The 25,434-nt window shown below is 39.9% G+C and overlaps 2 long non-coding RNA genes across 2 annotated transcripts in view; one reads left to right on the top strand and one right to left on the bottom strand.

Annotated features, from left to right (window-relative positions):
* LOC105941274 (uncharacterized) overlaps positions 1 to 13,410 on the top strand; it is a 64,353-nt gene extending 50,943 nt beyond the window's left edge. The window contains exon 4 of the long non-coding RNA XR_013100784.1: positions 9,397 to 13,410. This is a non-coding gene — a long non-coding RNA (uncharacterized LOC105941274). The remainder of the gene's footprint in view (positions 1 to 9,396) is intronic.
* LOC143421055 (uncharacterized) lies at positions 1,473 to 24,682 on the bottom strand. Its single transcript, XR_013100785.1, has 3 exons — positions 24,518 to 24,682; positions 14,968 to 15,051; positions 1,473 to 2,139 (listed from the first exon to the last, which is right to left on the bottom strand). It is a non-coding gene; the product is annotated as an uncharacterized LOC143421055 (long non-coding RNA).
* Between the last annotated feature and the right edge of the window lie 752 nt (positions 24,683 to 25,434).

The following is a 25,434-nucleotide window of genomic DNA, read 5'->3' as shown; positions in this document are numbered from 1 at the left end:
CAGTTTTCCAGCAGCAGAGAACAAGGCGGCCAAAGGATGCAGGATATTCTCTCACTGATATCATTCTGTCGGAGGGAGATTGATAAACTATAAACACACGGGAAGAATAGACAATGCACAATGGTGTCAAGCGTCTTTGCTGACAGGAGCGTAGATCAATGTTATTTCCCGCTTTTGCAAAAATACCTAATTCCCCTTATTTAATCAAGCGTCTCCTTTCTCTGGCCCTCCTGGCTGATTTATTACACCCACTGCCTTTATGAGTACCTGTTTCATTTTCTTGTCTCTGCTCTGACATCTAAAGTGATAGGAATTTTATGCTTTTGATAACAATATGAGTTTCACTTTGCCCCAGAATTCATAGGCTTGTCAGCAGCCAATAAATAACAACTGCGTGGCACAAAAAAAAAATCGCTTCCATGACAAAACATCCACCTAATGGGATTTACCTTGGGATGAAGAGGATGAAGCTTTGAATAGAAGAAACAGAGAGAAACAGAGGGCTGCACAGGGGGGATGTTGATGGGAAAAACGCACGATCTCGGTAAAAAGGTCATGTCAGCAAGAGCGCGAGTGCAAGATGTTTTCCGGTGTCTTCTCGTCGGGATTCATAATTGGTGGGCTGTCATATGAGCATTTTGATAATGTCACATGAACATAAATGCCACGTTGTGACACACTGTTCTTCAGTTTGTACAGCAGGGGAGCTCGAACAGTGTCACGGCATGGATCTTCAATAAAAGACATTAGAGGTCACAGACATCTGTCTGACTTTATCCCAAAGCCCAAGAAGTGTGAAGATGTTGACAGTTATGCTTCTTATGTCACAACTTGTTTCAAGATATAATCTTCACCATTATTGTCAAAAGTGTGTATGTGTATAACATAAAATTAATGCACTCTGTTACTTAAAGACTCCCTAGAGAATTAAATTTGTCGCACTACCGCTATTCATTACAGTACTTTTGTGTTACTGTGTCACATGGCCTGAGAGCCACTCTTATATATAAACTTTAGGCTACAGTTTCACACACTGACACAAATCCTAACCCTTATGAGGACACAGGATCTTTCTTTTAGTGTTTAAGTATAAACACAAAGCTGACAGCAACATTGAAAACAAGCCAAGCACTACAGACCAATCGCCGCAGAAAGAAACGGGTACAGGTAGAACTGGAGGTTGTACTGACTTCTCTTCTCAGTTTTTGTTACCTGTTGAAGATCAGATTCTATCTTCTTGGCTGGTGTCAGGAAGCAACCGGCTTTAACATGGCTCTGGGTTCTTTGCTGCTAGTTTAGTGTTTGCACGGTGCCCTTATTGTCCTTTTGTTTGTCCTTGCATGCAATGAAAATAAAATTTAATTCCAAATATCCACATCTCAAAAGGTCTATACCACTCCATCATTTTCTCCTCCCCGCACATGAATTGAAGGCAGCTGATGGTACTCGAGGGGCACAAGACAAAAAAAAATAAAAATAAAAATAAAGACATGTTAGTTGAGCTATTGTAGAGATAACTGAGGGTGCCGTATAACACAATGTCAGTATTGAATTTAATAGTAACACTATGAGTAACAGTACTGCGTAACAGAGAAATGCAATTTGATTACAGTAACACGCAATGCTAAAAATGAGACAAGCATGACTCAAATCCTTCATCAACAGTAATATATTTGACAAGAGCAGTGTCAGCACTGTTTAGCGGGAACAAAGTCTGCAAAGGGAGGAGGTTGGGGTGCATGGATAGGTCAACAAAACACGAACTCTCTCTCTCTCTCTCTATATATATATATATATATATATATATATGAACCTGAAACATACGTAATATTGCTGAATTAGCTCTAAATAATGACTAGCAGTCAATCATAGCTGCATTAAGTTACTGCCTGTCTGATTTTCTTTGACTGTGTTAGTACATTTCACCACAGTCCACATTAAAAGTTCACTAAAGTTCAGTTGATGTTTAACAGTGAAAGTCAGAATTATTTTCTGAAAGGTCTAATCAGCACCCTACACTCTACTGTAAATATGTATGCTGTGAATGAAGAACTGCGGTCTCCATTAAAAAAGCTCTCTGCCCTCACTTCTTTATTCTTCTCCCCCTCTGTTGGACCAATCACTTCCATCTGCGGTCAGCTGTAAAAAAAAAAGAAAGAAGTGTGTAATACAAAAAATATTCTCATATGCATATGAAAAATCATGTCCTGGATGTAGCCCTGAGAGATTAAATAGATTTATATTGACACTTCCTCACATTCCACTGACAAATTGGCCGTTTCTGCGTCGTTGCCAAAAACCTGCTGGTTACGTAGGCAATGACATTAAACGGCTCTTTACGTGTGATAAAGTCAAACAAAGATGACGCACTGTATCCAGCAACTATAGCTAAGGAATAGGAAGTAAAATGTCAAGCATTTCAAAAGGAAGCTGCTGTAAACTGTGGTTATGGAGACTATAACAAATCATTGCCCAGACCTAAAAGTCTCTTTGTTCCAGCCAGTCCTGCTCCTCGCTAAGTGAATATTATGGCTCTGAGTGAAGGAGGGAGGAGAGTTCGATGTTTTTTGTATATCCCTACTTGAGCCTTGTGTGTGCTTGGCACAGGGGCCTCGAAAGAGCGCAAAGAATAGAAGAGGCAGGGTCACAACAAGTATTCGGCGCTATAAGGGCTTGAACTGGCACAGGCTCTTGGCATGTGCACAATGCATGTTGGGATGGCAGTGTCCAAGAGCCTCCTGACAGAGACACAAGCAGCTTGGGGTGGAACCAGCATCTCAGTGGGGACACAGAAAACGAAGGGAGGGAGACAAGATCAGAAGCAGAGGGGAAAATTGAGACAGATTTTCTTGCAGGTGTTGAGATAATAGACGAACAAATGATCTAATTGTTGGAGCACGAATCAAGGATTGGAGTCCCTCAGATGGTTCGGGGGGGGGTTCAGAGATCACAGAGAAAGCAGGATTTGAATTACAAAGACAGTCTAGATGACATATGCTAACCTAAAAACCATGACTCAGATGTTCTTTCATATTCACAACTGTGAAATAGTTTAAAGCGCACATATTTCACATCAACAGGCCAAAGTTTTCATTTATCCAGCTTTTTTCTGCATTTATGGTTTATGGACAACCGGTCCCACTCACTTCATCAGGTTGACATTTATTCTCTGAATAAATTACTGTAATGTCAGCAAAGAAATGTATGCACTTATCAATTAATTTCCTTAGTAGGATACAGTTAGTAGTACTGTAACTTGCCATCATTTGTCCAAAATTTGTTATTTTCCCAGCTTTTTGATTTTTTGTGAGCATGTTAGCCCAGTGACGTCAAAGCATCATTGCGCTCTTTTTATGTGGTCAGGCTGGGAATATTAGGGGAACTATCTGAGGGACTTTTATGGTTAGATGACTGAGCGCCACAGCTGGCCTTCTTGAGTGTTCAGTGCTTATTACCTACCCAAACTGGTCCAGGGAAGGAGAACCAATAAAGCAGGATCCAAGAGGCTCAATGATGCACATGCAAAACCAAGTCTGCGCAATGTGGTGTTACACCACAGAAGAGCTACTGTAGCACAATGCTTGATATAGGAAAGGTATCAGGATACATTTCATTGTTGCTTGGTGTGCACAGGGCAGTGCTGACCTGTGTCCACAATGCAACAATCAAAAAGGGTCCACTACCTCGTTTAGTCATGATCTTTTTTAAATTCACATGCACACTTGAACTTTTGATGATGCCAAGGTTTGCAGTCCTGTTTTTCTACTGTAATTCTTTCTTTATTGTGTTTTATTAATTTCTCATCCTGTCAGATGGTTTCTCTGTCCCCTCCTGGAGGTTGAGCCGTACCACTACATCACTGACTATTTACAAAATGCTTGTTCGGTGCAGCATATTAGCACGTACGGTTTTACATTAAAGTTACAGTCCCAAAACATAGAAACACATTTATGCACAATCTAATCAACAAGCTCCTGCTTTAAATTATTCAGAAACACCCCTCACCTCTATCCATATTCTCCGGTGAGAGAAGCAACGATATATTTGGAACATCACACTTTTAAGAGCGTGAGCTTCAACTCCCCTGGGTCATTTTCTGCTCTGGTCTTAATTGAGAGTGTTCTGGAAAAATCATTACTATATTAATGATTTAACACAAAGTAACTACCTGCTTTTTTCCAGGAGGAAAGGGAGATTTGCTTCGAATCAATACCCATGCACGCTCATTATAAGGGGGGTAAAGTTATAGTAATTAGGCAGACACCAATAACTTTTTAATGATCTTTGTTTTTAATTGCATATTATCGGGTTGCACAGTCTGTGTGTTTATACCCAAATATAAGATAATGGTGAAAGGAGAAGTAGATTAAAGAGAGGAGGCACCTGCAATTTTTTTTCTTTTTTTTTCTTTTTACTTCAGCAGCAAGAACAGATAGTCTGCAGAAAAAAAAAGGAGGATAAATGTGACCATCCCTTTGTGTCTTTTCTTTTGTGCATCAGTTAACAAGTAATGTGCCCATACTGGCAGTCTGGGGTTTTGAAATATTTGTGAAATAACACTTCCCTTTCTGCTGTCTATTAGGCTGAGGAAGTGAAAGGACTGTAGATAAAAAAAAAAAAAGGGGCACAAGGACCTTTAAGAGAAATCATTAATATTGCACTTATATCATAGAGTGTTTCAATTAAACACTTACTGGTTAAGTAAAAAAATATTAATACAGTAACTGTTTATTCAGTCTGTTTTCAGCTGACTGCAGGCAGTCGTGTGTCCCGCCGTTGATTAAAGGTATCATTTCGCCACTACAAAATAAAAATATAAATTAAAATGAGGATAAAATGCAACTGCAATGGGCAGCCATCTGTTAGCTCTTAAAGGGGAAGTGGTATACTCGAAGCAGCGGAGGGCTGTGTGTCTCAGGAAGAATAAGAGAGGGAGTGGGATAAATGTGGTGATAGAAAGAGCCCAGGAATGCCAGGCCGGCAATCCAGGACTGCTCTGAATAAGCGAGCAAGCCAAGAGACGTTTTTCTTCTTCTTCTTTTTCCGCCTTTTGCCCCACTCTGCCTCCCTTCTCCCTCCCTTCCTTGGCCTGTTCGCTCTGGCCGGTTCCCCCGAAACACCGCAGCAGATTGTCGATCCAACGACTCCCTTGTCAAGTGATTATCTAGGAGCTTTAATGTAATCTTCCGCTCTCACGTACCATATTTCAATTACGAGTGCCATTGCGAAACAAGCTGCATATTCACTTCACCAATCGCCCCGCTGCTGCCTCAACAATGTCAACTGTAAAAGAACGCCAGCTGAAGGCAATTACGCATGTTTTCAGAGCCAATTATGATCGCTCTCACGGCGGCGGTTATGCCACAAGCAAGGGAGTGTTAGGAAATTTTTAATTTAATGACAATATGCTCATGGTAGGATTCAGCATGCGGCCCCCACTCCCAGGCCTGCCATTTCAGAATCCACAGAGGGAACCATTAGGCAGATAGGAAAAGATTATGGCCTCTCTCAAGGGCCACACTGGGAGCACAGGGATGGCCTCAGTAGTGCCGGGTAGATGGCATCCACTCATCCTCTCTGCAAGATCACAGCTGGCAGGGCCGAGTCCAAAGCGGAGAGGCAGGCTGGTTAGCTCGTCATCCAGTTTGGACTATGCCTGCAGAGGGAGCATAAACTCACACATTCTCACAGCAGATCGGAGGCTGAGAGATGCTGCGGAGAGAGATCAAAGTCTGCTCTGCGGGGCTTCCTTCTTCGACATTGCTGAGACACGGGCTTGACACCATTGAGTCTGAAAGCTTCTGGTAAATGGTCTTGAATTTGACATGCGAGGTTTTGGGGTTGTTTTTTTTTCCAAAATTGTGGAAACAAGTTTTCAGCTTTGTTCCAGAAAAAGAGCTTGGAGGAGGAAAAAGTTGTAAAATGACACATGTCACAGTAAAATATATATTTTTTAAAATGAATCTGTCAGTTACTGGTTATGAAGTAAATGACAATGTCATAATACATGTTTTAAAAGATCTATATTTTACGAAAGCTGTTTTACGTGCATGATCGCATGACCACTACAAGCAAGAGGTTACAGAACAGTCAGGTTTGTATTCACCGTCACAGCAGCAAAATAGGTTTTACAGAAAGAAAGCATATTGTTCGTAAATTTGGGTTTTAACGGTTTTAAAGGCTCAATTGTTCAAAAAACAAAATGCAGGTTAGAGCTGAGCCTCCCCTCCCTCTCCCAGTGGGATGTTTGTATAAAACCCAGTCAGTTCTCGGGGGTAGGGGTTGACAGGAGAAGACATCGCCCCAGTCCCTGGGAGATTGGTGAACACAACACATATATTAATGCATTAAATGTGTTGACTGTGTTCAGCCCAGAGATGCAGGAGTGAGAGAGAGCGAGAGAAAGGTTTGGGGGAAGAGGAGAAAAAAAAGCTGTTGTTATGTATGGTGTTGTCTTGTATACCGCACCTGGCAGTGTGTGTAAGTGTGTGTGTGTGAGGTGGGGGTGTTGGAGAAGTGTTGGCCAGATTATAAGGCCTGTGTTGAGAGATGAGGGATGGCCAACTTGTAAACAAGTGACAAGCGTCCTGGATGACAATTCCTAATCCATCATAGTGCTGTCAGCGGTGACCGGCGAGGTGACGGACAGCACCCAGGAGAGGGGGCAGCTGGTGCACGTCAGTCCACATCATAATTCGATTTTGCACATGAGCCGAAACAGAAGAAGAGTCAGAAAGAAGAAAGAACTTTCTGTCAGTTGCCTTCTTCTCAGTCAGTCGTCTCCATTTTCTCACCTCTGTCTCATTCTTCATCGTTTTAAGGCTCTGAAATGATGTAATGTTCAATTATGGGGAGGAAAAAAGGGATGCCATCAATTTTGTAAAAGTTCCTTGTGAGTTCAGTTGAAAATGTAATCTTCTTACATATTTGTCAGCATTTACTAAGTGGCAAAAAACATTACTAAACTGACAATAAAGAATACATAAGTTTATATAAGAATATAATATGCGTGAGGTTTTTTTTTAAGTCAATAGAGACTGAAATGTTATCCTACTTAGTGACATTATCTTGCAATGCAACTCCAGTGAACTGTTTTGTTTGTTTGTTTTTCAGTGATAACAGGAATCTGTATAAAGAGGTTGGCTTTACTCCCAACTCATGACATGATAACACAGAGCCAGCCTAGCAAGTGGACTAGGCATCTGCCCCTACCCTCCACACACACACACACACACACACACACACACACACACACACACACACACACACACACGCACGCACGCACGCACGCACGCACGCACGCACGCACACACACACAAACCAGCAGGGGGACCCAAGAGTGTTCAAACATCTCAAAATAAAGACTGATTAAAAAAAAATCTGCAGTAATCACACATAACAAAATCAAAACATCTTGATGAATCTGTTCAGCTTGCATCAGAGCTGGTGTCATGTAACTACTTACAAGTAGATTACAACAAATATGTCCCCATAAAGTGTTTATTCATCTGAGGTTGCAAAGTGAAAGATATGATGAAGCTATGTTTCCACAACTAATTACAGCATTACATTAAGTGTCAAATGAGCCCTGAGTTCAGTCAAGGTTTGGTGAACTAATGTCAGCTGGCAGGTAGTTAGCGTTAATTTAATGTTAGCTAGCATTCATATGAAAATAGCTACATTTCGCCCCTTTAAGATAGACAACTCTATTAGTTTTACAGAGCTACACAGATTTAAGTTTTTAACAATATACAAACTTTCCTGCATGTTAGCTAGATTATGTTGTATGTAAACCATAGCAACCAAGTATAATGGCAAAGTATAGCAGCAAAATTTTATTTATGTCATTTTCTCTTGTCAACTACTTTATTGGTAAATATGGTAAATGGCCTGTATTTATATAGCGCTTTACTAGTCCCTAAGGACCCCAAAGCGCTTTACATATCCAGTCATCCACCCATTCACACACTGGTGATGGCAAGCTACATTGTAGCCACAGCCACCCTGGGGCGCACTGACAGAGGCGAGGCTGCCGGACACTGGCGCCACCGGGCCCCTTATTCAGAACAAAAACAATATTAGGAATCTATGTGTAATAAAATTACCAACCAACTTATAAAAAGAGGCACATGGTAAGATCTTAAATAGACTGTAAGTGTTAAAAAATAAATCTGCACATCATACTCATTTTAAAATAATCCATAAATGAATTTATAGCTGAACACAGGACAGTATGTTCCCCAATTTTTTTTTTGGAATTCTCATGTCTTTTAAGAGAAAATTAGAGTTTTATTTTTTACATTTTGAAAACTTGTAAAGATCAGGTGTAAACCAAACCTAGACTAAATATGAGAGATATTTGGGCACAGGTGTAAAGAGGCCTATGAGTATTAATCTTTCTTTTTGGCTGCTGGTGCGTTGATTTAGTTGCCCATGTTATGTCAAGGCCGTCATTCTTTTCTTAAAGACCTTGCTTCCCTGCCAAACCAGGATTTCCGATTGAGGGGTCTCAATAACAACTTTGATGTGGACGGCGTTCTGGAGGGTGAAGTGAAAGGCGCTAGGGAGGGGGGCCACACAATGGCCTGACCTTCCTACTGCATCTGCACAGATCGCACTCTAAATGGTCACATTGATGCTGCTTCTTAGGCCTTTTCTGGGAGCCCTGATGGAGCCAACACTGGTGGACTGGGACACAGCAAAGCCTGGGCACCTGCCAAAAGACAGGGACAAATTGATTGAGACCAAGCTAGCTCCTCCTGCATTTAACCCCTGCTCCAGCACCAGTTGGTCCTTCTAAATCACCACATAAGAAAACAGAAAAAAATAAAGCCTAAATGGAGCTGTTGCTGCTAAAACATATCTCTCTATTTACTTTTCATTATTTTCCATTTCATTTTTTCTTTGTTATTATTGTTGCCTGCTGATTGTATTCACTTCTGTTTTTACTCTATTTGTTAATTTCTATTTGGTTACATTTTCACTCAATTACTGAAAAAGTTGGCCTTCAGTCTTTTTGGCTCAGTTTGCAGGGGCACTTGTGAATAAATACAAAGTTGGAAGAGACTGCTTGCATTGTGCCAGAGGCATTGTCACTCGTAATGATGAAGGTGAAATTAAAAATCCCTATAAACCATGCTGTCTTTTACTTGAAAAACCAATTAAAACAACTGAGTTGATTTGCCATCCACTAAAACTACAAAAGCCTCCATCCTGTTAGTGTAGTGGGGTAATGCAACAAAGTCTGCTGCATGCTTTACCGCTATTTTCAGTAATGCTACACTGGAGAACAAAAGGGGGCGGTTATGTGTTTAAATTCTTAAATGCAAGCAAAGTTCTAGTTATATCCTTTTGTTTTATATCAGTATCAATAAATGCACTGCTTTCTTTCCACAGAGGGACACAGTTTTCCACCCTCAGATGTCTTGCGAGTACACATAAGGTCACCACAGAACAAGAGTGGGAAGAATCTGGGAGCAAAAGGCAAAATGGTTTGTGTCGATTTAAGCAAGAGGGTAATAGGAGGAGTGGGAAAAAAATCAATAACAACATAAAATTGATTTAGTGCGTGTCATAAAACATAAGTAAGTGCTCTGAGATGGAGAAAACTGGAGTCTCAATTTAATCTGTGCAAAAGCTGCACTGTACAGATGAAGCGATGTCAAGAGGGAGAAAGATAGGAAGCGGCTAAAGGAGAGTGGGTGGGAAGAAAGAAGAAAAGCAGGAGGGAGGACAGAGTAGCTCACAAGATAGAGAGAGGAAGATACAATAAAATCTAAAAGACAGACACTTAATTGTCATATTAAAGACTCTTTCCAGTGCTCGGCAGAGTGGAAGGTTAGCTCCCATTCATCATCTCGCTAACAGCCGCCTGAATGAAATCACAATTAAAATCTGCTCAGTATTGTCCCTGGGACGTTTCGCGAGCATTAATTTTTTCCCATTGATTCTCTACCCCCCATAAATCAGAAATGTTGCAGCGCATGCAATGGTTTATGGAGAAGGGATTATGGTGTTATGAAGCTAATGTAGCAGAACCGTCTCATTTACACACAGCCTCCCTGGCCAGCTTACAGGGGACGGAGTTATTACACTATTACACAGCCTATCACAAACACAACACACTGACACTGTTTAAACGATACGTTTAATTGGACAGTACTGTAGATTTATGATCATAACAGCATTGTGTTTTGACGATTCTGTTCATTTGCAGCACAAAAGTGCAGTAGGAGAAGATTACAGCATTTGTCGCAGAAACCAGTGATTCTCTAAACATCTCAGAAGGATTATCCAAAGCCCTGATCAGTTCCTATATATAATTTTCCAGTATATGGTTCTAAGGTGTAGACTTTTACATCCTTAAAAGACAAATCCAAGCACTGAAGTTTAGTTTAGTCTGAAAAAGTTTTGCTCTGCCATTCCTAAGTTGCTATTAAAAAAATAATAAAGTAAAGGAGAATATTAAATGCCGTAATATAAAATAAAAGGTAGAAGAGGACACAATAAAATAAACAGATAGTTTTAAAGTAAGTAAATAATAATAATTAAGAGCCAGTGAGGCTGCTAGCTAGCTAGCTGCCCGCTAGGCGTTATCTCAGCTTCTTTTAAACATTCAGCATGACCTCGCTACCTTGTTTGCAGTGGGTTTTTGTTTTAAACTTCAATAATGTGATTTGTAATTAAACTGTCTCCATTCTTGGTTAGTGGTACTCTGGTATTGTTTTTATGAACATGTTAGACAGTGCTTTTGCACTCCCTGCTAACCATGCTTGCTGGTTAGCTAATAACATAGCACACCGCCTTCTGTGTAAATGCAATCAATTCAGCCTAAATGCTAAAATAAAGGCTTCAACACAAGGTGACAAGATGACTGGTGAAAGCACAGTGGCTACATCCATCTTTTAGATATAGTTTAAGACAGAGCGCAGTCGTTAGTGGGAATAATGCACAGCATTATTATTATTTGCAAGCATCTGGTCTTTGTCTGAAATCATTTTCTTGTCCAGTCATTTGCTGCCTTACCTATTTTGCATAATAATTTAATCTGCTGTGAGCAGCAAACTGTCATTATGAAGGTGTATGTGATTTTTTTGTCATTACTGACAGGTGTCATGTCATGCAAAGCTAATTTGGTTCTACAAATTACACAGCATTGTATCGTAGAACTTTTAGTTTGTGTTAATTGCATGCATAAATTTCCCACTCATTTTGGACACTCAATAAATACTATACCATCTTTATTGTTTACAGCTGTGTCTTCCTAAGTAATATGAGCCTTGTAAAAGAACATGGGTAAATGCAACAGATTTGTCACTGTGTTCTCATAGCACATTGTTATATTGTTGTTTTTTTAATGGCTTGAGCCCATCAGCAATCCAAAATCCATAACTATCATAGTTCATTCTGAGGGAGTTAGATCAGAATGAACTACCCAAACATCACATCATCGTCACATAAACTGGTCCTGACACCAGCTAAAAAGGGAGATGGATCATGTGCTGTAGCTTTTTGATGCTGGAAAAGTTTTTATTTTGATGAAGCCCTTAACTCATAGCTAGAACACCATCACCACCAGACATCTCTATACAATGAACACACATATACACACACACGCACACATAGAAACACACGCACTGCTTTTCCAACAGTGATAATTGTATCTTCAGCGTCAACGGCTTAACAGGACCAAATCATAGAAAGTACCTCTTGGCTAAAGCAAACCACTTCTACTAGATGAAGTGCATATGTCTGCCTTTGTGCAAAGATGGCCTAACTGCAGTTTAACTTTATCCTATAACAATAGAAATGATATATACAAGCAGAAGTACAATGACCTTTGGAATTTCAATATGAAGATGAAAAGCAGCAAGTCTCTTTGACAGGTTGCCTCACAGCCAGTGTCTACATGTAAAAATGATGTATGTAAAGAGAAATATCCATAAGTGCCATGGCCTGCAGTCTTTCCCATACATGGCTTTTACTGAGCCTGGCGACATGTTGAAGGCACTGTATGCAACAACATGAATGACAGCTTTACAGTGTGCATAAAACTTCTCTGTAGACAGAGGCACACGGTTATACTGCCTGGTGTCTCCAGCTCTTAAGAAAACAGCATCAGGAAGCTTCTGGTATTAATGTGCAGACTGGAGTTGGACACTTAAACAGGGAATCAGTGCCATCTCTGCACAGCTCACGCATTCGTTCATTTACAAATTAGTGCTTTTACCGAGGTTTTTAATGACTGAAATGATGTTTATTTTACTTGTTTTTTCACTTATTAATGTAAACAGCCCTTAGTATAACACGATTTCCTCAGTATTTATGTAATCACAAGAACAATAGATCTTCATCCGGAATTTAGCACTCTTAAACTTGTGCAGAGTTAGTTGAACCGGCCAGAAAGTCCAGCAGGTGGGGAACTAGTTCCTGCACCAACATGGTAAGTTCTGCAAGGCTGTAGAGAAGAATGGGGACTACTGTTGCATTTAGGCTACAGTTCTTGGACTCACTGGAGAAGCAACTGTAAGACGAGGTCTGCCACAGGATATGATAACACAAATTCAACAAAAGAATAGAGCACAAAATTCCAAACCATACAAAAATTATTTATAAGATGGCACAAAACACAATATGTGTAGTCGTAGTGCTTCTTTCATCACTGCAATTAAGTTAAAGGACTTTTTCTACACAGAATGAATGTTGTTTAGATTGAAACATCAGCTCTAACAATATCTAATGTAATGATGTAAATGATTAAAAAAATCTTGCTTGGTAAATGTAAAAGGGCAATGGTAAGTGGAATATAATTAAAGCCCTCAAATTAACTCAATCACATATGGTGACTTTTAAGTCTGTCGGATTTATAAAAAGATGATTGAATTGCCTTCTAAAGAGGGGAAATAAAGATGTCACACTTTGAAAGACACTACGTGCGTAATTACTAATCAAAGCTGTCGATCAAAGGAACAGAGAATTCGATTGCCTCGAACTTTAACGGAATCAAACTGGTTCAAAATCATAAGCCTATAATTCTTCACATCTAACAAGGTATTCATTTCATAAATGGCACTGAAAAGTAACATGTTGTGCCCGAATAGACCCGTCAAACATCCACATTTTCACTTTGTACTGACTGATCCCAGGACTACAGAATAATGAGGAGCCTAGAGAAATCTCAGGAGTAATGTAGAACTTGTACAGCAGATAAACAAATCATTTGCTCTAATGCGTACGTTATCTAAGTAATGATACAGCCGTGAATAATGTTATTTGACAACAATAAATGGCTACTTGATAAGAGGAAGGGGGATTTACAGTGTCTGTGGGGACAAACATGATAGCAGTGAAATAAATGCATTCTAAAGCGCAACGCTGTAATTCAATCTTTAGTGAAGATCTTTACGGTGCAGCCGGGGCTTCCACCATCAGCTGCAGTCTGCCATAGAGCATCACATCTCCTAGATAAATTCTCAAGACAGTCTGTGAAATGCTCCCATAACCAGTGACACGAGATGATTTCCCGCCTCTGACAAGCCCCAGTATTGAGTATGATAACACTTACTTTGTCTTCATCCTTGGCTGGAGTATAATATCAATCCGTTTGATGATCCAGCAAACCGAGTCGAGCACTTGTGTATCAATCTTCATACATCGCTGCCTAGTGTCTAACAAAAAGGCCAGAATGGGATCATTCAATCACTCCTGGGTTGCGCTCTGTTTGGTACACTTGGCCTTCTTTACAGCTCAAGTTTTTCACTCTCTGTGAGCATCTGTCCTATTTTTCTATTTCAGTTTCCCTCAATTTCCCTTTCCTTGTCGGGGATAAAGACACTTATATGTCTGCACACTTGTCATAACTAAGCACACTGTTCTTCCTATCGTCCAGTTGTTGCCATGCCTTCCAATAAACTGTTTGTCTTACCTTTGATTTCAACAACCGTAAAGCATCACTCCATAATCTTAACCACTTACCCCTACAGCAGGTTGAATCCATCCTCATTACCCTTCTCTTTCGATATCAAAAGGAATCCGTGTACGATGTTTTTTTTAGATTTTGACTTTACTTTTGTATTTGACTTTTTATTTTTAGTTGCTCTTTATGCACCAACACGACTTGGTTAGGTTTAACATACACCCGTCCAGGTTTTCCACATTAAGAGAAACATTGATGAGTCCTGCAATAGTCTAAAACCCATTTTTCCTGTCTTACTGAGTCTCTTTTAGACATTGTTGGAGTTTGACAGAAGTCTGTCAAACCATTCATCCACTGATCCATCCATACATCTATATATTTGCTTGACCAAAACAAAACTGGGTTCAATTCAGGATTGCAGAGACGCTGAAGCCTATCGAAGCTGTCAAAGGGCGAAAGACGGGGTACATCGTGTCTCAACACGTGCAGGGGCCTTTGAGGGACAGCAATTTTGGGTCCAAAGACAAATTTTCATGGAATCTTAAAGGTTTACTTCTGACAATTGTGGATGCCATACGATGCCAACAATTCTCTGTATCCCCCCAAAAAAGAAATAAAAAATGTTATAGCTGCAAATAATATTTAACAGCTACAGCATACTGACTATTTCCTATTCTCTGGTCAATAAAGGGGGTTTTGCAGCCAATGTTTGGTAGCAGGATTTGGTTCATTGTGAAGACAACCACGAGGCTTCCACTGAAATATAGCTCAATCAATAGACACGCAGCAATCAACTTTTACTTGTCAGTTTTGATATATCCAGTCATAGCTTAGGGTTGTTTTGCGATGTCTAATGTTCTGTGAAGATGGGCTTTTCATATTCTTTATCGTTTCTCACTCCTTTTTTCACCCCATCAACAAAAAAATGTGTTCACACTTTTGTGAAATAAAACCTCTAAGGGAGAGAAGGAGGGGAGAAATGAGGAGAAGAGAGGGGAGGGGGGGACAATGAAATTTAACCCGTTTAAAACTGTATCATTTTCCGACCGTACCTCAGGGCTCTGGGTGTTTATCGGTGGGACTGGAGAAGCAGAGATCACCGGACTGGTAATTGTTTCCTCTAAATCTGCTGAGCTCTGAGGAACACCAAGTGCAGTTTTTCATCAGACAGAGAATGAGAGGGTAAAAGGACAATACTAGGAAAAGCAAAAATGCTTTAGTCCATCATGTTGGTTTTTATCACTTCATCTAGCAAGTTAGGAAGGCCACTAGCCTTCCACACAAAATAATTATGAACACAGCTTTTGCCACTGACGGGGAGTTGGCGTTGCTTTCTGCAGTCAGTAGATCACATACAGTGTTTTCTTAGAATAAAGTTATTAAAAAGAAATAAATTACTTCTGTTTTAATTGATAAAAAAAAGAGAATATTTTCAAATATTACTTAATGCTAACTCAATTTGACATTTTGCTACAGAGTCAAAGCTCAGCAATAGGCCTGATATCTCATTTAGCTGTAAAGTGATGTGCTCTGCACGCAGCCACAAAAAGACATCAGAAAAGCAAAGTACTGCCACACTCCACTCGGACCAATTTGTCTCCATCACTCCATTTATATAAACACTGAATGATTTAGCTAAAATTGTGCCGAGAATCTTATGGGGATTTTTTTTTTCCCTTCTGCTTTATTTTCATTATACTTTGAGTATGTTAGAGGTTTCGATTCTGCGTGTGCATTTGGCTTTGAAAGTCTCAGATTTAGAGCGGTGGTATTGGCTCATTTTTCATATCCATTGTTGGCTTGTCAGGGTGTCATAGCTGTTCCACAGAGCTGTTAGATCAGTCCAAATGTATAAATCATCCAGGATCTGACACACTCATTTAATTTGGGGGGCCCTGGTGCAACAGCGGGACTATTAATGAAAAATCCCTGCCCTGTTTGCTGAGTGGGAACATTCAGTCTATTTTATTTTATTTTTTACATGGATATTCCGCATTATTTCGCCGAGTAGGCTGTTGGCGACCAACCTGGCACTTTGTCATTTATCATCATATGCTGTGTTTGTCAATCTGCTGAATTCTTTTGGTCGGCAGTCCCATGCAAAGATCACTCTGCATATTAAGAAAACGGGGACACCTCCGAGGGCGCTAGGTGAGCCAAACCTCTCACATTCCACAGTGGTTCCAACCCTAGAGCCTGTGTTATTGTTTTCCATCTGTGAAATAAAGTAACAGGTACTTAATGTACCAAAAACAATTTGTACAGCAGTTCTTTTTCCCCATTGAAGGCGTGCATGGCTCGCTGAGGGCTCCCCTTATCTCAGCGAGGCTAATCCATTTTCACACTGCGCTCCGGCGCTCTCATTTTACAGCTGAGGAGCTCTCCGGCTCCACGCTGGGCCTGAAATGGGACCCCAGTCACTGTGGCCCCTTGGAGTTTGCGTAGGTAAGTGTGCAGAACAAATGCTGAAAAGTCTTTAGAAAGTTAAAGGGACTAGTTTGGCTTTTCTCTCTCCCTCGCTCTCTCCCTCCCTGGGCTCCAGCACCTGCATTTTTTTGTGCATTTCACAGTGTGAGCTGCCATGCTTGAGCGCTGTCGAAGGAGAGTTTTTAATTGGAGAAGCATTAAAAAAAGTGAGAAATGGTGTATTCTGCGCTGGCGTGTACCTGTTCAAACTGTTTTATTTTGTTTTATTTTGTTTATGCTATTCTATCTGATGAAAATGCTTTTGACAGGTGAGTATGAGCCATCAAACATTTATGTCACAGCATAAAACTAATGGAGCAGGTCATTGTCAAGGTGCCTCACTGGTGTAGACTCACACAAAGGTCCTGTTTACAAAGCATGTATTGATACCACATGTGCAAGCTGCAGTACGAGCTGAATAGTAGCAAGTGGGACTGATTGTGGTTTAAAATGATTACCGCAAAACTTGATGGATCACTGTTACACATCAAAAAAGCCATGATTAGGATGTTAGGGATCAGGAAAATAAATTACTCCTAAAATTGCTTAAGCTGGTTGGTTTAGTGTGTGTGTTTTTTCTTTTTCATCTTTTATACACTGCAACCATATTTAATGTTAGTGGGATATTTCACTGTTTTTGAACTTATAGAAATGAAAAACACATTTATCTTTTCCTCAAAGTGGAAGTATGTGCATTAAAGCAGGCTGTGGCACAGGAAAAAGCTGGCAGCTCTGTTACTTGATAATGATATTTGGGTCCCACAGCTTCCACATGAATTACTATCTAATGGCGGCCCTTCTGTCGGTCTCGTGTCACGAGTGTTTTAAGTGCAGGTTGGAAGGAAAGGGTTGTCTTTGTTTGGGACAGTCAGCCAAGATTAACTGGGATCATCCTGGTTCACAGATACAAGGTAAGAAAGTCCCCCAGAATAAAATAACAACAATCCAAATGCTTAAATTAAAGGAGGAAACAAAGCAAAGTTACAAATGTAACAAAAGTCAATACGTGTGACTTTGACAAATTGTCTGTGTTTATATGATTGTTTCTTTTTTTCTATTGTTTTTCTAGATCCTGACAACGTTCAGACTTTCGCTCACATATCACTGAAAAACTGTTTTGTTTCACTTGCGAGTCGTGCTCCTAACCCTTCGCCATCCCATCATGCCAAGTCATTTAAGGCATCTGTGGCCTCTCTGGCCCAGCCTCTGCAGCCCCATCAACCCCCTGCCGCGGCTCATAACAGCGCATGCCCACTTGGCTGGGCCAGCCGGGAGGGCAGCCGGGCCAGGACTCCCAGGACTCCGAAGCATCCAGAGCAGCTGGAAGCCCCATCTTCCCATCCTGCTTCTCAGCAAAACAATCAAAACAGAAAATCTATAATAAATCAGTCTCAGGCTCTATATGGGAAAGGGAAAAAAAAGAGGAGGAATTCAGTCAAGGAAATCGCTGTTTGAAAACTGAAAGCAATGAATTTTCTTCAGCTATCTAAAAAAAAAAAAGTTGCCAGGTCCAACCTGGAGTGTGTGAATGTAATAGAGTGCCGCGACTCCATTAGCAGGAGCTGTCATGTTTCCCTTTTCGACCAATAAGATATAATGATGACAATTATTTAAAAGAAGAAGAAAAAAAACACACAAAAACAAAAGGTGTAAGGAATCTTCTAATGTGACTAACTCTGGGTTGTGCGTTAGCAGTTACACTATATACATATAAGTGTATGTACAAGCCTGATGATTTCAAACTAACTTAGACTCATTGAGTTAATACCTCTAACCTAAACAACTGTAATGGAGAGCATGAAAAATCTTCCCTCCCCCTTACTTCTCACACCCTCCAAGAGGACACAAATACACACACACAGAGTCTGACCACCCCAAAGCTAATGCAGTTGACTCAGAGGGTCATCTGTAGTTCACCACAGGGCGATTAAAAAAAACAAATCAAACATATCCCCTTTTAGGTTGTATCTTCATGGGATGATATGAGGGAAAATAAAAGTAGGAGAGGAAAAATAAGGTGTTGTCATTTTACATATATATATATATATATATATATACACATACATACATACATACATACATACATACATACATACATACATAGATACATACATACATACATACATACATACATATATATATATGTGTGTGTGTGTGTGTGTGTGTGTGTGTGTGTGTGTGCGTGTATGTATACAATTAATATTTAAAAAAAATTGATGCTTTAATTTATGTTGTATGGGCATCTACAGGTAAAATCAGATAACAAGATTTTTCCAATGAAAAAAGAAACAGTGGCTTCTATCTTGGTGGGCTCGCCACTCGGCCCGATTGTTTACATTAAGATGAGCTGGATTCTTTTCTCTCTCCCTCGAGTGGAGTGATTTGAAGTTTGCTCTCTCATCCATGTAACTAATGCTGAGCGAGGCTAAGCTAGAATGCATCTGAATGGGCCTCCGAGCTGCAGGAGGAAGAGATTCATAATCACAGGCGAGATGACAGGTGGATCAAATTTCTAAACTTTTTTTGTGCGCGCGGTGACAGGCTATCAGTCAGCAGGCAAAGACGATGTTTTCTTAACCTTAGAGTTGCATTAAGTTGACATCCTGCTGTAGCGGAACTAGGTGACATATTGATGTGGAGGAAATATAACAGGCGGGAAGCTTTAAGGCTTTAGGACAGAGAGGAGGGAAAAATTACAAGCAAGAGAGGTTTGGGGAGGGGGTTTATGGGTAACAGTCAAACAAAGTGACCATCTTTATGACCTGTCTGTGAATATGCCTGCTTCAGCTCTGCAGAAGCAATGATTTAAAAAAAAAAAAAAAGAGGTTTAATACACTAGAGTAAAAGAGCAACACAATAACAGAAGGATTAGTTAAAAAAAAAAAGATCAGCAACAGCCGTTTAGTTATACGGGTTTTAAAATAAATACATAACTAAATAAACATCACTTTTATTGATTAATACACAGCAAACAGCAAAATGGACACCCTACAGCAATTTTTCAATTTAGGACTCGAATGGCGATGCCCCCTTCGCCATTACCCGAGAGAGCGTATTGGTGAGGCGGACTAAAGCCCGTGCATCAAATCAAAAGTGCAGAGTGTTACCATAAGCATGAAGACAAACTGCTCTCACGTTTCTAAGTACAGAAGTCTATGTTCAGTTACTTTGTCACAAATCACTGCAAGGCTTCCCTCCCAATCCGTCATTTCGGGATTACCGGGAGTTCGCGTAGGCGCTGCCATCGTCACACAAGCCTGTCACCTGCTCAGTGGGGGTAATAATTGGTATGAAATAGCGTTATGGACAGCTGAAAAGTAAGTGCTCTGATTGACTGGGAAGCCACTCTGAGGATTCCTGTTTTACACTTTGTTAAGGTTCTCAGTTCTCCTTAACTCTTTGCTCTTTTTATTCCTTCTCTTTCCCTCTCCTTTCATTTTAGCCTCATGGATTTGTTATCACAGAGGTTTAACAATTTTGCTGGCACCTCTGTCAGAAAATAATTTTTTTTAATTTAATGACATTTTTTTCAACCAGATCTTGACTGACTCCATTTGTGGGGGTGTAACTCTATCAGAAAGCGCCTACCTGCTCTTTCGGTCATCCTTTTTCTGACTAGTCGAGCGGAGAAACAGAGGGACTAGACAGAGATGGGAAAGGCGAGATGGGAAAAACGACAAGGCTCACAGGTGGATGTGGTTTTAGCCTCCATATTCATTTTTATAACTTTCTGACAAGTACCCTTTTTGTAATTTATGCCAAGAATTATCTGCGGTGACAAGTGGACAGTCATGTCAGAGGCAGAGATTGAGCAGCGGTGCAGCGCAGAGACTTGCTGCACGCCTGTACAGAACAAACAGCCGTGGAAATCTGTACAAGGTAGTTGGGGGGGTGTATAGCAAATCACACATTACACGACATACACTTGACAGTGAACAAGAAGAATTTGTTTCACTCTAACACTTGAGACAAGGTGGGAAAGAAATGGGAGGAGATCAAAAGACTGTCACTTACAACAAATAAAACACATCTAAAAGAAAAATGACTCTGCCTTTACTGTGAGATGTCTATGCAGGTTGACTTGGAAATGAGTAAAGTAATAAAAGAATTAATGCTCTTTTAGAAACCTTCTAGTGAGAATGTATGGGCAGAGCTCCAAAAGCCACCATTTGAATTTGTCAAACTGTGAGAGGCAAAAACGAAGGAAAAAAAAACCATCACAACCCTTCTTCAGATCACCCAGTTGTTATTTGTGCCTTAATTCAGCTGCTGGTATTAGTCTCTGAAAAGGCAGAAGCGGCTGCTGTGATGCTCCAAGCCTCACATATTCTTTTCTATGGCTTATCAGTCGGAAAGCCAGAGGAGCTGTCCGGTCTCATTCTCTCATTGGAGAGCACATGTCAGGACCTATTTGCCACTGGTTACTTTGAGAGTGACATCAGTGATGACCCCTTGACCCGCGCTGACGGAGAAATGCTTCTGCAATAGTTTTCCATTACAGAGGCGAGAGAGCGCGGACACCAGACAGATATGTTGAAATGGGAAAATAGGAAAACTGGAAAAGGCATTTAGACCTGTATTTGACCTATCATGTTTCAGTTTTCTGCAGGAGCCTTTTATGAAATGACTATTTGACCCGTGAACAAAGCCCTTGTCATCACCCGCTTGTTTTCTATGCACTAACTGGCCACCAAAGAATATTACAGCTGAGGAAACGGGGTCTTTACACCAACACACGAGCTTCTTTTCTTTTCCTTTCAGTTTTTCCTCATTCTTTTCGTGTTGCTCTGTGTCTCCTTGTCAGTCTCATTATGTGTGAATCAACCTGGAATGTATCTGTAGATTTCTGAAATAGAGTACAAATTGCTATCACGGAGCTTTTGACATGCTTCTCAACAGGTTGGAAGCCAGTGTTTCATAAAGATTTGAGCCGTGCTTTGTTCACCCGAAAGCACTCTGGTTGAGACTGCGCTTGGATTTCTTCCAACACGATAAAAAAGAAGAACAATTAAAAACAATTGCTTTAATGTTGGTTATTATAATGCACAAGTTAAATTTCATTGAAAGGAAATTTCAATTGACATTTTAACTAAGAAAGCGTAAAAAATACCTAATATTAATATGTAATACATATGTTTTTTTTATATTTAGTTACATCAGATGTCAAATGAACAGTGTTGTTTTTCTTCAAATGTGACGAGACATGTTGAGTTTCACCTGCTAAATTTAGTGTGAAATTTTGGAATATGCATATATTTGTTCTCTTTACAAAACTTTGATGTGAAGATTTAAATGCTCTAGCTACACTGAGCACCTACTGGCAGACTTTTCCTTCAACTGTGAAAGGATCAACAGCTGGCTTGGCTCAGTCCACGGAAGAAGAAAAAAGTACAAAGAGTAGAACCTCTAAAGCACACTACTTTAATTACTTCATTGTAGTACATGTTGCCATATACTGCAATTGCCAGGCAGCCAGCTGAGACTTCAGAAAGTTACTGAGCTTAATTGAGATAACCATAGAAGCAAAGCAAAACAACGGAAAGTATTCATTAGTGTATTTGAGTACAGTAATGGACTTATGTATGTTTCCTAGGCATCTAATATTAAGTGGTTATTTCTATTTTATTCCATTTGACTTTTTCCACATCAATAAATTTCAAAGGCAAATGTCAAGATTTGTCTGAAAAATTTGGTTAAATTAAATTTAAGGAAATATACTTCTGACAAGTTTGTTAAATACTTGGAAAAGTTTGAGTGAGCCTTTCACATTTATTTTGTTGATTTAAAAAAAAACAAAAAATCAATGAGGAGTTTAAACTAGGGATGCGTGCGACTAAATGATACTTGGTGCTTATATAATGTTTTTCTACTCATAAACAAGTATACCATAAGCCTCATTTACTCACATAGCACTTTTTTGTTATTTACAGACCAATAGATGCTTGAAACTTAAGAGCAACTACCTTGTCCAAAGGCATTTTGATATGTTGACTGGAGGAGCCAAGGACTGATTCACTGACTTTCTGATTGGTAGACAACCTGCTCTTCCACCTGTGCCACAGCCACCCCAGTCAACTAGCTTTGTAAAAGTTGCTGGTCTTGCTAGTCGACCCCAGAAATACTAGCTGGTTAAACTTATATAAATTTTTTTAAAGTACCAGTTTAAAGATGACAAAGAGCTGCATTTCCCAGGGGGGTGAACAGACGACAGTCATGCTAATAGGTGTGTTTCTGTATCATCCCGATGTAAAATATATATAAATAAATAATGTTTGCTGTTTGCTGGCTCTTTTACAACAAACTTGAATATGATCACGTAAATGAAACCAGGGTGAGCACCTTCTGCAGCAGAAGTTAACACTAGCATGACAGAAAACAATGGTCGTGTCCAAATTCATGGGCTGCATCCTCCTGAGGTCGCATTTGTCACAGCGACGCGCCGAAGGCTGTCCAAATTCGTAGACTCCTCCGAATGCAGCCGACAAATGCGTCCGCCTTTTCCCCGAATTTGAAGGATGGGTCGGGTGTGTCCTTCGTGGCCCACCATATCCCAGAATTCATATGGCCCAGCCAAACTCCAGTTTCTAATAATGGCGGCCGCTACTAAGTTTTAAAATTACTCTTACTAATCTTTCTGGGTCACAAAATAAACTTTTAACATATTTTCAGGCGAGAAAGTAGCTGTGTAAACATCAAATATCTGCTCGGTTTATCAAGATATTGCATATTTGCAAAAGTGCTTCGACGTTTTCGGAGCATCTGCTACCCACCAGCTCGATAGCAAGCCGGGAGCTCGAGGGTCACTGAAACCGCCGAGAACGGCACAACTCCCGGCACATCATTTTCAGATCACCGCGGAGTTTCGCTACTCAGGTTAAACGTAATATATAAGTCACTTAGACAACCTAAAAATGTTATATGTTCGTGAGTAAATCAGTTTGGCTGAGATTAAAGTTATTAGATTAGATTAGATAAAATAAAACTTTATTAATCCCCCAAGTGGGTTCCTCCGGGATTTTCACACAGCTGAATAAACGTCAAACAGAAAACTGATTAAACAGAAGTGTGAGACGGTCGAGAATTTACGCCAGTGTCCTGTTATATTTTAGATAGCAAGGAGCAGACGGCCGAGTTTATTAAACTCCACCGAGACAGCGGTGACGCTAATCAGAAGGCTAGACCGTCCAATTTCCCCAACCGTTTACTTCCGGCCTACCCGACCTTCTGAGGACCCGGCCCACATAGACCGCAAAGGCCGGGTCCTCAGGAGGATGCAGCCCATGAATTTGGACACGACCAATGTTACTGAAGCTAGCGCTGTTAAGGCTAGCTAAACCAGCAAGCTAATCTGACACATTTGTTTGCAAGGTCAACGATTTTAAAACATGACTTGATTAAAAAGAAATGCAACTTATGGTTTCATATATCTTCTAAAATATGCAGAAACTCTGGCTAACTTTTAACTACATCCATTCGATTATGCTATATATATATTCGATTAGATTACAATTACGTTTTAAATGGTTTTAGTGTTTAGTGTTCTGTTATCTATACTCTACTGGTCTAATTTTTTTTCAGTAGTTCAGTATTTAAGAGTTCAGTATTTAAAATACTGCTTAAATAACAACAATGACAATATCAAAATATCACAAATCCATATTAGCAGAACAAATACTTTTGGTGGTGTTTCATATGACCAGATCCTTTAACAAAATCTGTTGCTCATTCAAACACTTTAACCTCAGTTACATTTTATATAACAAACCAACTCATCCATCAGAGTCCCATTTGTGACACTACAATATGGTCTTTGACTCTTGTAAATCTGTTATGTGAATATCATTAACAGAGATGGGCAGTAACGCTTTACTTGTAATGCGTTACTGTAATCTGATTACTTTTTCAAGTAAGGGATTACTATTGCAAAAACGGTAATTAGATTACCGTTACTTTCCCGTAGGAACGCTGCGTTACTGCGTTACTAAAACCGTGATTTTTTTGCGAGAATGTCTCACGACAGTGACGTAAGCGAGTGCACCGTTAGTGACAACAGCTGTGTGTAGATCAACAATGGATCACATATCTATTGTGGGAGAGAGTATGAGCGTGCAGCATTTAAAGCGTGGAAGTACTGACCTTACTTTGAGTTTGATTCCATAAAAAGTGACAAAAACATTAGCGTCCATCGTGCGTGGGAAGAAAACTTCTTTTTACAGCGAAAAAAACCCCTAAACTTCCGAGCAAGCACCGAGTGTGCAACGACGTAATGGGAAACTCACAGAGAAACTCGCGGATTCTTCAACTGACCGCGCCACACCTGCACCAGGGTAAACCTCCGCCTACCCCACTCCTGCTTTACAGGTGAAAATAGAGCAACAGGACTGCTGAGTCTTTGACTTTATTTATTTTCTGCTGTGTTTTACTTGCATCTATTTGAAAGAGTGAGTGTAAACACAAAAAGTATTTTATTTTATGTGCTGGAATGTGTAGAAAATAGGTTTAAATGTTAAACTAATTTATTCAAGTCAGAGAATGTTGCATATAATTAAAATTTTGCTTGATGCATAAAGTTAAAAGATTAAAACTGATAAAACAAGTTAAAAAAAAGAGACTTTTCCATTTGATTACATTTTGTATGATGGATTATGTAGAAAAAGTAGAATTGGGCTGAAAGATCTATCGCTTTATCACCTCTTCAGGTTGTAAATCGTGTTTTTAAAAAGTAACTAAGTAATTAATTACTTTTGAAAATAAGTAATCAGTAAAGTAACGGGATTACTTTTTTGGGGAAGTAATCAGTAATTAGTTACTGATTACTTTTTTCAAGTAACTTGACCAACACTGATCATTAATAGCAACTGTGATCTTCCATCAAAGTATGATTGACAAATTACCCACAGTAAACCATGAGGAGGAAGGCAAACTGTATAGGAAGATGTCCACTTAGAGCACTGATTTATGTAATATGACAGGGATGCTTTTCTACTTTATCACCCATTACCCTTCCCTACAGCTCATAAAGACATATGTCACCACATGAAAGCTTGGCAGGT

Source organism: Maylandia zebra, linkage group LG11, assembly GCF_041146795.1.
Source record: "Maylandia zebra isolate NMK-2024a linkage group LG11, Mzebra_GT3a, whole genome shotgun sequence".
In the NCBI taxonomy this organism is placed as follows: Eukaryota; Metazoa; Chordata; class Actinopteri; order Cichliformes; family Cichlidae; genus Maylandia; species Maylandia zebra.
The sequence above is the reverse complement of the archived record's forward strand: the minus strand, read 5'-3'. Positions and strand labels throughout refer to the sequence as shown.